Source organism: Bison bison, unplaced genomic scaffold (assembly GCF_000754665.1).
Source record: "Bison bison bison isolate TAMUID 2011002044 unplaced genomic scaffold, Bison_UMD1.0 scf7180017863938, whole genome shotgun sequence".
Taxonomy (NCBI): Eukaryota; Metazoa; Chordata; class Mammalia; order Artiodactyla; family Bovidae; genus Bison; species Bison bison.
Genome location: NW_011494510.1, coordinates 141,026 through 152,762, shown reverse-complemented (window position 1 = coordinate 152,762; position 11,737 = coordinate 141,026).

Genomic DNA, 11,737 nt, shown 5'->3' with positions numbered 1-11,737 from the left:
ATTAAAAGATGCTTACTCCTTGGAAGAAAAGTGATGACCAACCTAGATAGCATATTCAAAAGCAGAGACATTACTTTACCAACAAAGGTCCATCTAGTCAAGGCTATGGTTTTTCCTGTGGTCATGTATGGATGTGAGAGTTGGACTATGAAGAAGGCTGAGCGCCAAAGAATTGATGCTTTTGAACTGTGGTGTTGGAGAAGACTCTTGAGATTCCCTTGGACTGCAAGGAGATTCAACCAGTCCATTCTGAAGGAGATCAGCCCTGGGATTTCTTTGGAAGGAATGATGCTAAAGCTGAAACTCCAGTACTTTGGCCACCTCATGCGAAGAGTTGACTCATTGGAAAGACTGATGCTGGGAGGGATTGGGGGCAGGAGGAGAAGGGGACGACAGAGGATGATATGGCTGGATGGCATCACTGACTCGATGGACGTGAGTCTGAGTGAACTCCGGGAGTTGGTGATGGACAGGGAGGCCTGGCATGCTGCGATTCATGGGGTCGCAAAGAGTCGGACACGACTGAGCGACTGATCTGATCTGTGATTGACTAGGTATCCATAGAAAGGTCATGCTTCAGTCATTGGGATTCTTCTTGTCTCTCTTAGCAAGCAGAGTAAGAAAATGACTATGTGCACACTAACCTGCATACATAGACATAGCTATAAACAGTTCTATCTGTAACCATTGTAATCTATAGTAAGGCAATGGCAGATCCACAGAGTCTCCAGCTCTATTTCATTACCATGTTAAGTCACTCTATCCTCCTCCCTTTGCTTGTCTGCAACCTCCCACTCTAACAGAGAGAAACCTGACTGGCACCAAGGATACCTAATTTCTTTGCTCTATTCCATTACATATGCAGAATATCAGAATTGTTAACTATATCCTCATGCGAACATTTTTATCAACAGGAGTACAATGCTTCTGTACTTTTAACCTGAGTCTCTATACTTGAAGTATATTTTTTTATAGACAACACGCTTTGAATATTTTTTTAAAAAATCTACTGCAACAATCTCTGACTTTTCATTTCAAAGATTTGGATTATTCATCTTTTTTGGGGGCGGGGGCTGTGCCACTAATTAGTGCCCTGATTCCCTGACCAGGCATCTATCAGAGGTCGAAACTGTGCATAGTTGAAAAATAAGAGTCCTAAACACTGGACTGCCAGGGAATTCCCTAGACCATTCATATTTAAAGTGATTATTAGTATAGTCAAATTAATATCTACCATGTTTGACAGTAGCATTTACAAATTGTATTTTTTTTTCTCTTTTTCTTCCCTTTCTGCTTTGAGACTCATATGATTCCATTTTATCTCCTCTCTTAGAAGATCAATTACAGTTGTTTTTTTTTTTTTTTTTTCCCCCTGCAAACTTTTTCATTAGAGTTACCATATACATTTTTAACCTAACTGCAAATACGGAGAAGGCAATGGGACCCTACTCCAGTACTCTTGTCTGGAAAATCCCATGGATGGAGGAGCCTGGTAGACTGCAGTCCATGGGGTCGCAAAGAGTCAGACATGACTGAGCGACTTCACTTTCACTTTTCACTTTCATGCATTGGAGAAGGAAATGGCAACCCACTCCAGTGTTCTTGCCTGGAGAATCCCAGGGATGGGGGAGCCTGGTGGGCTGCCATCTGTGGGGTCGCACAGAGTCAGACACGACTGAAGCGACTTAGCAGCAGCAGCAGCAACTGCAAATAATACCACACTGTTTCAAATAAAGTGCAGGTACCTTATCTGGTGGCTTAGATGGTAGAGAATCTGCCTGCAATGCGTGAGACCTGGCCTGATCCCTGGGTCAGGAAGACCCTCTGGAGAAGGAAATGGTAACCCATTCCAGTATTCTTGCCTGGAGAATTCCATGGGCAGAGGAGCCTGGCAGGCCTACAGTCCATGGGGTCCCAAAAAGTCGGATATGACTGAACGACTAACACACACACACCTTATAACAGAGCATTCCCTTTCTGTCTGATAGCCTCTGTGATTTGGTAAGATTTATTTAACTTATCCATATTCTTTAATTACCCAAAACATTGCTATTCTTATATCTTTTAGCAGGCCTATTTTACATCTATTAAAGAGAGGAAACATGAATAGTTTATTTTACATTCACTTATTTCTTCTCTAACACTCTCCCTTTATTTATGTAGGTCCAAGTTTCTGACCCATATAATTTTCCTTTGCCTGAAGAACTTCTAACATTTATTACAAGTACTTCTGCTGGCAATAAACTAGTGAATATAATTTTGCTGGATATAGAATTCCATACTAATGTTTTCCCCACACTTTAAATATGTTAATTCTACTCTTTGTTTGCACAATGCCTATTATTCTTATCCTTGCTCTTCTATAAATAAGGAGTTACATTCACGCATCCCTGATTTCTTTCAAGATTATCTATTTGTCTTTTGTTGTCTGCAGTTTAAATATATCTAGCTAGCTGGCTAGCTATATAGTATTTATCCTGCTAGTGTTTCTAAACTTTTTTTCTTTTTTCTCGCTTGAGTTTGGACACTCTTCCCAAACTATCCTCGAACTCACGGATTTTTTCCTAAGTAATGCTGTCTCTACTGACAAACCAATTGAAACCATTATGTGTTTTAGTGTTTTTGCTTTTAACATTTCCTTTGGATGCTTTTTTTTCCTCTCGTATTTTCCATCATCTGTTCTTGAATAGTGTCTACTTTTGCCATTGTAACACTTAACATATTATAGTAACTTTAAATCTCCTATCTGATCATTCTAACATTATGTCATATCAGAGTCTGACTCTGAGATTTGCTTGCTGCAATATCCTGTGTGTACGTACCTGTGTGAGATAGAGAGAGAGAGAGAGATACACACAGAAAATCATACATACTGTATTAGGAAACAGGAACTGAAGCACATAGGCCTTTAATGTGAGGATTTATGTATTTATGTTAGTCTGGCTATAAGCTGGGCTGTTTGCTATAGCGATAAGTGACAAATGCTTCGATTTCTCTTACATGCTTGTTGTATTCCTATTCTTGATTGTGGAGTTCTTGATTTTTCCTGAAGTTCTCCTCCCCAAGAGATTCTGTGTCTTGCAGCCTATCCCCTGTAACACTCTGTTATTACACTGAAGCTGAGCTGGTATGCTGGAGAAGTGTGGGGATCGGTAGCATTATATAATCCTCCAATTAAGTCTCAGTTCTTTAACGTGCCTGTGTTTCAAGTTACAACCGCCACAGACGCTTCTTCGGCATTACAAGTTTTGGTTTGTTCATTTTCCTTGCTCTCTACTCACTTTACTGGCTGCAGTGTTTCCATCATAGCTTCTTGAAGCCCTAACAATAGTTGACTGGCTTACCCTGTTTGATGAGACATGAAAGCCAAAGGGATCAGGATTGGGAGGAAATCCAGTTCCCCAGTGGAGAAACAACTCTGTCTAAGTCTTTTGGTGGGAGAATCAGCTGTTGTGAGAAAGCTCTGAATACATCTTACAAGGATTACTCTTCCCATCATGGTGCCAGGACCGCAAGGGAGTCTTCCCTGGTTCTCCACTGTGAGGACCTGGAGCGGTTCCTGGAGATTAAAATCCACAGAAGGGTGGAGGCTGTGCTAAACCAGCTCCCCCAGGAAGTTCTCACTGTCACCTCTATTCCACATTCAGCTCTCAGCAATTGTTAAAAATCACATTTAAATGATCTTACCATTTGTATGGCTCTAGCAACTTCTGATCTAGGTAAGCAGATACCAGTTGCTATATCTCTCTGAATATTCTGTCTCTCCATATTTCAGGGTATTAGTTTGTCCTGTGATGGGTCTGGTAAAAGTCACAAGATTTCAGTTTGTTCAGGTTTTCTTGTTTGAAGGATGGGAGAGAAGACATCTAAGTTTTTTAATATGTTGGAGCTAAAACTGGAATCTCATTTTTTTCTCAAGATTCATATTCTTGCTATAAAATTCTACATTGACAGACTTTTTCTTTCCTTTCTTTCCACAGCTTTATAAATATACCTTGATAAAAACATTGATCTAAAAATTGACGGTTTATTTCCAAAATCAGTAATTAACCTAGAGAAAGGAGAGTGGACAAGGAAATGCTTCTTCACCATTTATGACTAATTTATACACCTTTTGAGTCATCAATTTCTGAACTTCATATAGAGATTTTAATGAATAGAATGCCTGAAATAACATTTTCAGAGGTTTAAAAAGAAGGAAGTAAAAAACATTGTACTGGAGCAAAATTTTCAAAAGTGTCAAGAGATTGTAAGGGGCATGACCAAAAAAAACAAAAACAAACCAGGAACTGAAGAGATTGGTTTATCTGCCGATTGATAGGAGGTGGCTTTGGACATCTAAGAGTTCCCAGGAAATTGGTGGAGAATAATAGACTAGTTAAAATTTGCATCCAAATCCCCTAATATCACAATCACAGTGCCTTATATGGAATTGCTTTGTATATTCCTTAGACATTAGGGAGGTTTATGAATTACTGAAAATTTTCTTTTGCTCTTGTTTTGTTTGATGTTATTTTTAATAGACTCTTTAATCACTTTATTCCCTTATTAATTGCATGTATGAGGGTTAGGGAATACATTCTGGGTCATATGGAGCAAGCCTATAAATGCCAATATGTCTTTTGGTAAAAGTAGGATTGTGGCAGTTGCTTTATGAACATTCGGAAGTGCTAGGACAATAGCTCTTGCTTCTTTTGTACTAGAAGTCAGTATAGAATCCATGCTTTATTTCATATTTCTATTGACTTTTTTCTGGTCAGTGGTGCATAAAACAGTTGTAAATCAAACAAAGTTACATATTAACACTCTCAATTACATTTCAAGAAAAAAAATAAAAGAATGTGCATCTGTGTGTGTGAATGTATGTGAGTATGTTTCTGTTGGTAACGCATGTTAAAACAGCTGTAAGTTTTCTAAATGTGTGGCACTGCACGGTAAAAAGAATATTTATAGCTATTTATTTTTTGGAGAAACTACAGAATTATTAAAGCACATAACTAAGAAATTAGGGCATGAGTTAACTTAATTACCGCCCCATCCCCTCGATTTCATACGTGACAAAACTGCCCTAAACTTTAAAAATTTTGGCCCTGTCTGCTTCATCTGTACACATACATACACACACACAAAAACACCCACTAAGAACGTATTCAGCAAACTGCAGTCTTGATAACACATAAGATTTTTGAAGCCTCCCACTTGAATTTGGCAGTTTGGTTACAAGCCATTTCCTGTCACTACTCCAAATTTACATAATATCTGATCCTTCCTTCACTTCCTGTTTCCTGTCCCTCATTAATGGACTGTTAGAAATAATGTCCCCTTAGAGCTTCTTAGAGCTAGTAAAGTAATGCTCAAAATTCTCCAAGCCAGGCTTCAGCAATACATGAACTGTGAACTTCCAGATGTTCAAGCTGGATTTAGAAAAGGCAGAGGAACCAGAGATCAAATTGGCAACATCTGCTGGATCACTGAAAAAGCAAGAGAGTTCCAGAAAAACATCTGCTTCTGCTTTATTGACTATGACAAACCTTTGACTGTGTGGATCACAATAAACTGTGGACAATTCTGAAAGAGATGGGAATACCAGACCACCTGATCTGCCTCTTGAGAAATTTGTATGCAGGTCAGGAAGCAACAGTTCAAATTGGGCATGGAACAACATACTGGTTCCAAATAGGAAAAGGAGTTCTTCAAGGCTGTATATTGTCACCCTGTTTATTTAACTTCTATGCAGAGGACATCATGAGAAATGGTGGACTGGAAGAAACAAAAGCTGAAATCAAGATTGCCAGGAGAAATATCAATAACATCAGATATGCAGATGACACCACCCTTATGGCAGAAAATGAAGAGGAACTCAAAAGCCTCTTGATGAAAGTGAAAGTGGAGAGTGAAAAAGTTGGCTTAAAGCTCAACATTCAGAAAACGAAGATCATGGCATCTGGTCCCATCACTTCCTGGGAAATAGATGGGGAAACAGTGGAAACAGTGGCAGACTTTATTTTTGGGGGCTCCAGAATCACTGCAGATGGTGACTGCAGCCATGAAGTTAAAAGACATTTACTCTTTGGAAGGAAAGTTATGACCAACCTAGATAGCATATTCAAAAGCAGAGACATTACTTTGCCAACAAAGGTTCGTCTAGTCAAGGCTATGGTTTTTCCTGTGGTCATGTATGGATGTGAGAGTTGGACTGTGAAGAAGGCTGAGCACCGAAGAATTGATGCTTTTGAACTGTGGTGTTGGAGAAGACTCTTGAGAATCTCTTGGACTGCAAGGAGATCCAACAAGTCCATTCTGAAGGAGATCAGCCCTGGGATTTCTTTGGAGGGAATGATGCTGAAGCAGAAACTCCAATACTTTGGCCACCTCACGAGAAGAGTTGACTCATTGGAAAAGACTCTGATGCTGGGAGAGATTGGGGACAGAGGAGAAGGGGACGACAGAGGATGAGATGGCTGGATGCATCACCAACTCGATGGATGTGACTATGAATGAACTCCAGGAGTTGGTGATGGACAGGGAGGCCTGGCGTGCTGTGATTCATGGGGTCACAAAGAGTCGGACAGGAGTGAGCAACTGAACTGAACTGAACTGAGAGTTTCCTTAATAAAGAAATGGAGAACCTCACCCAAGGACACAATACGGGAAAATGACAGAGTGCCTAGACTTTCAGGGAAAGATATATAACTGATGCTTGCCTTAGCTGTTTTACACACCAATTCAAGTAAATGATGGAATGTCTTGCTGGCTTAGACAACCTCCAAATGCATCCTCTTTCCACTTTACAATATGATCTCTCAGCTTTCAGCATATTTTTTGATTATTCAGTGTTTGCTGCCACTGATAATGTTATTTCCAAATATAGCCCCATCTTAAAAAAATTTAAAAATAAGAAGTAAATTTGAAGTTTGGATCTTTCAGATAAAATTAATTTGGAAATCCTCAGAAGAAACAGAAGAATAAATATAATTTGCCCATTAAATTATAAACCAAATGGTGATTTCATCTAGAAATATTACCTATTAATATTATTTCTGAAAGCTAGTAAGTTCATAAAATTAATTTAGAATATATTGTAGAAGTGTGTTGTCACATTTTTCTTTAAAGTCAGGCTATTATAACTCTTAATTAGGAAGAGTAACTATACAAAAGGATTTATTAGACAATGATCACATTCTTAACAATCTCAGATGGTTTTCTCAAAATATCAATAAGCTATTAAGAAGATACCCTGGAACTCTTTCATTATGTGTATCCTTAAAAATAGACTAAATGTTTCAGGTCAGTTTCATTCTAGATTTGGCAAATGAACAATTGGAAAAAGAAAATATAGAATCTGATATTAGACATAATATATATGGTGTTTCAGTTTTTCCATTTAAATTCAAGGGGGTTAAAAACCTATACTTTTTAAATTCAGAACTCTAAGTCTGAAAGAGTGGAAATATAATAATTTCTATCACAAAAGGTGGTTGCAGGCATGAAAAGTAATAATGAGTGCCAAATAGTGTTTCTATTGCCTTGTACAGAGTGAGTGTCTCATATATGATTTAATAATTTGAATATTCATTCATTTTTAAATATTTGATTCTCCACAGTGAGCACTGTTTCAGGCACTGGGGATACAGTAATCAAGAAATCAATTAAAATCTTTCTCTCAAAGAGGTTCCATTCTGGAGGAGGAACAAAAGACAAATTATATAAATACATAAAAGTGAGAGTTGGACCATAAAGAAGGCTGAGCACTGAAGAATTGATGCTTTCAAATTGTGGTGTTCAAGAATACTTGAAGAGTCCCTTGGACAGCAAGGAGATCAAAGCAATTAATCCTAAAGAAATCAACCCTGAATACTCATTGGAAAGACTGATACTGAAGCTGAAGCTGTAATACTTGGGCCATCTGATATGAAGATACAAAGAGCCCACCCATTGGAAAAGACCCTGATGCTGGGAAAGATTGAAGTTGGGAGGAGAAGGGGATGACAGAGGATAAGATGATTGCTTGACATCACTGATTAAATGAGCATGAGTTTGAGCAAGCTCCAGGAGACAGTGGAGGACAGGAAGGCCTAGTGTGTTGCAGTCCATGGGGTGGCAAAGAGTTGGACATGACTGAGGGACTAGACACCAACAACACAGTGTGTTAGTAACAAAGACAAAGAAGAAAATACAAAGCAAGGAAGAGCAACATGAAATTTGAGGGTAAGGCCAGATAAAATACAAGATGCTCAAATTTGAGTTTCCAATAAACAACACTTTTTTTGCATAAGTATGTTTTATGCAGCATTTCCTATGTAATGTCAGGGCATACTTATACCAAAACATTTATTCATTGTTCACATGAAGTTAAAAATACACTGTGCATTCCATTCTTTTCTAAATCTGGAAAGCCTGAAAGTAATATAAATTTGAAATGAAACTGCAAGAGAAAGTGACTTTTGAGTGAGTCACAAAAAGAAACAAGGGAGCCAGGTAAGCATATCGGGGAAGAACATTCAGAAAAGAGCAAGTGCCAAAACCCTGAGTGGGGAGGATGCTGGGTTGGAACATGGTGGCCAATATGGCAGGAGCTAGAAGGCTGACTCCAGAAGAAGAAAAGACCACCGATAACAGGGTATCTGAAGCAATAAGGCTTTGTCGGCCAGAGAAAGGATTCTGTCTTTTATTCTGAGTGGGATGAAAGCTACGGAGTGGCTTTCACAGACAACTAGCACAGCATTCCTTTTGGTTTAATGGGCTTGCTTTGGCATCTATGTTCACAGTGTACTACAGGAAAACAAAGGAACAGAACTCAGGTAGGAGGATCTGATGACAATTCAGGCAGGAGATAGTAACGTCTTGAGATGTTCTGGTGGCAGTTGGGGTACTGATAGGTGGTCAAAATCTGGATATATTTTGAAGGCAGATGTGAGAGCATTTCCAACAGACTGAATCTTGAAAATAAGACAAAGGTGGCTTCAAACTGAGGGTGAAAGCACACATCATCAGAGCCATGCTTTTGCCTCCAAAGTGGTGGTTTTTCTGGGGTAGGGGGGTAGAACTAGTCCCTAGCTTTAAGGAAGATGAAAGGAATATTTCAAAGACTGTTCTCTTTCCTAAGGGATCTACTGTTTAAGGGGACTAATATTACAATGATTGAATACAGATTTTGAAGAAATACTATCTCCATCACTTATGAGATTTGTGATTTTGGACCAGCTTGATTTCTTTGGATCTCAGAATCTTCATCAATAAAACAGGTATGATGCCACCTACACTGAACCTTCTCAGCCTCCATAAATAAATATTTGTTCTATGACATTTTTATATGTAGCAAACTAAACACTCTAAGGTAGTTGTTTAGTCACTCAGTCATGTCAGACTCTTTTTAACCCCATGGACTGTAGTCCACTAGGCTCCTCTGTCCATGGAATTTTCCAGGCAAGTATATTGGAGTCGGTTGCCATTTCCTTCTCCAGTCTAAGGTAGTAGATATACCACATTTTGATTTTCCATTCTTTTGCTGACGGAAACTTGGATTGTTTCAACATTTGGGTAATGTGAATAATGCAGTAGAGGATATTGACATTAAGTATGTGTTTGAGTTTGGATGTGTTGCCTCTTCTTATATACATTTTTGGAAAGTCTAAGAAGAATTGGCATTAATTTTTCTTTCCGTGTTTGACAGAATCACCCATGAAACCATCTAGTTCTGGAAATTTTCCTGTTCGGAAATATTTATTTATTTTATTGAATTAACTATTTGATTTTTGTTGGTCTATTCAGGCTTTCTATTTCTTCCTGATTCAATTTTAAATTTCTTTTAGGTTATCCCATTTGTTGGCATACAATTGTTCATAATATTCCCTATGATTCTTTCTACTTCTGAAGCAACTGCTGTAATGGCTGAATTTATCCTCTCTCTCTAGTCTAGCTAAATGTTTGCCAGTTTTCTTTATTTTTTCAAACAATCTGTTTTTAATACTTTTATTGTTGAAGGCTGTAGTAGTGCATATGTTTAGAGATTATTTCAAGCTACTTTTGTAGACTATACTCTGTCAGGGGTGGCCAACTGAGTCCTCTGTTTCTTAGTGTTTGAACAGAAATTTCCTTGAATGAGAGCTGCACAACAACAGCATCATCAACAACAACAAAAACATAAAAACAACTCAAGTGTTTACAGTTTGGCTCTGTGCTAGAATACTCCTTCAGTCTCCTAGAGACTGGCTAAAAGTAAATGTTTATGGGACTTCTTGGGATTCCTTCATATATGTGGGTACTTTTGAATGTCTAACTATCCCAAAGGATTTCTGTTTTTTCTCTTGTGTTTTGGACAATCTATTTTATGTCTCATTCATAATCTTTTGCCCCATGTATCTATGAGTTGTTAGTTCCCCTGCAGTTTTTTTTTTTTTCTTCCCTCAAGAAATGAATACTGCTTTTTCTGCATGAGTTTCAGAAGAAGTGAAACTGGGAAGAGCCTTGTATCCATCATTCAGCTAAGCTCCTGGACATGTTCAGTTAAGTTCAGTTGTTCAGTTATGTCTGACTCTTTGCAACCCCATAGATTGCAGCAAGCCAGGCCTCCCTGTCTCGGGGTTTACCCAAACTCATGTCCATGGAGTTGGTGATGCCATCCAACCATCTCATCCTCTGTCATCCCCTTCTCCTCCTATCTTCAATCTTTCCCAGCATCAGGTTCTTTTCCAGTGAGTTGGTTCTTTGAATCAGGTGGCCAAAGTATTGGAGTTTCAGCTTCAACATCAGTCCTTCCAATGTTAGAAGAGAGATATACAACAGTTTGTGAATAAGGTCTGCTCTGCTTCTTCTGAAACCAGGAATCAGGGTCCCACACTGAGAATGTGGGCTGCCATTTTCAAGACTGACACCACGCTCCTGTGGGAAGGTTTAAGTCAAGTTTAAGTAAATATTCCACAAGGGTTTTCTACCTTTTATATTTTTAACTTTTATTGGAGTATAATTGATTTATAATATTGTGCTAGTTTCTGTTGTACAGCAAAGTGAATCAGTTATACATACACATATATCTACTCTTCTTTAGATTTTATTCTCTTATAGACATTGCAGAGTACTGAGTAGAGTTTCCTGTGCTATAGAGCAGGTCCTTATTAGTTACCTCTTTCATATATAGTAGTGTGTGTATGTCAATCCCAATCTCCCAATTTATCCCTTCCCCTCATTCTTACCCCTGTAACCATAAATTTGTTTTCTACATTTAAAACTATATTTGTTTTATAAATAAGTTCATTTGTACCTTTTTATTTAGATTCTACATATTTGTCTTTCTCTGACTTATTTCTACTTTTTAAAAGTTGCTCCCTTCTTGATTTAGTGTTCACTAGTGTTCATTTGGTTGTTGGAAATCTTTGTTTACCAAAATTTAGACAAAGTTGACTCTAACAGCTTTTTTATTTTTTTGGATGTTTCTGTGAGTATATGGGATCTTGGGCTGCCCCTTCCACCATTTTTGTGAAGTAACTATCCTACAGGTATTTTTAATCTTTTATTTAAAGCCTATTTTATATTTTCAGAGGAGTTACAAACATAGTTAGTTCAAAGAATTCTCATTTGTTTTTCTTAATGTCCATGAATAGGTTTAAGGGCTTCCCTGGTAGCTCAGCTGGTAAAGAATCCACCTGCAATGCAGGAGATCCTGGTTCGATTTCTGGGTCGGGAAGATCCTCTGGAGAAGGGAAAGGCTACCCACTTCAGTATTCTGGCCTGGAGGATT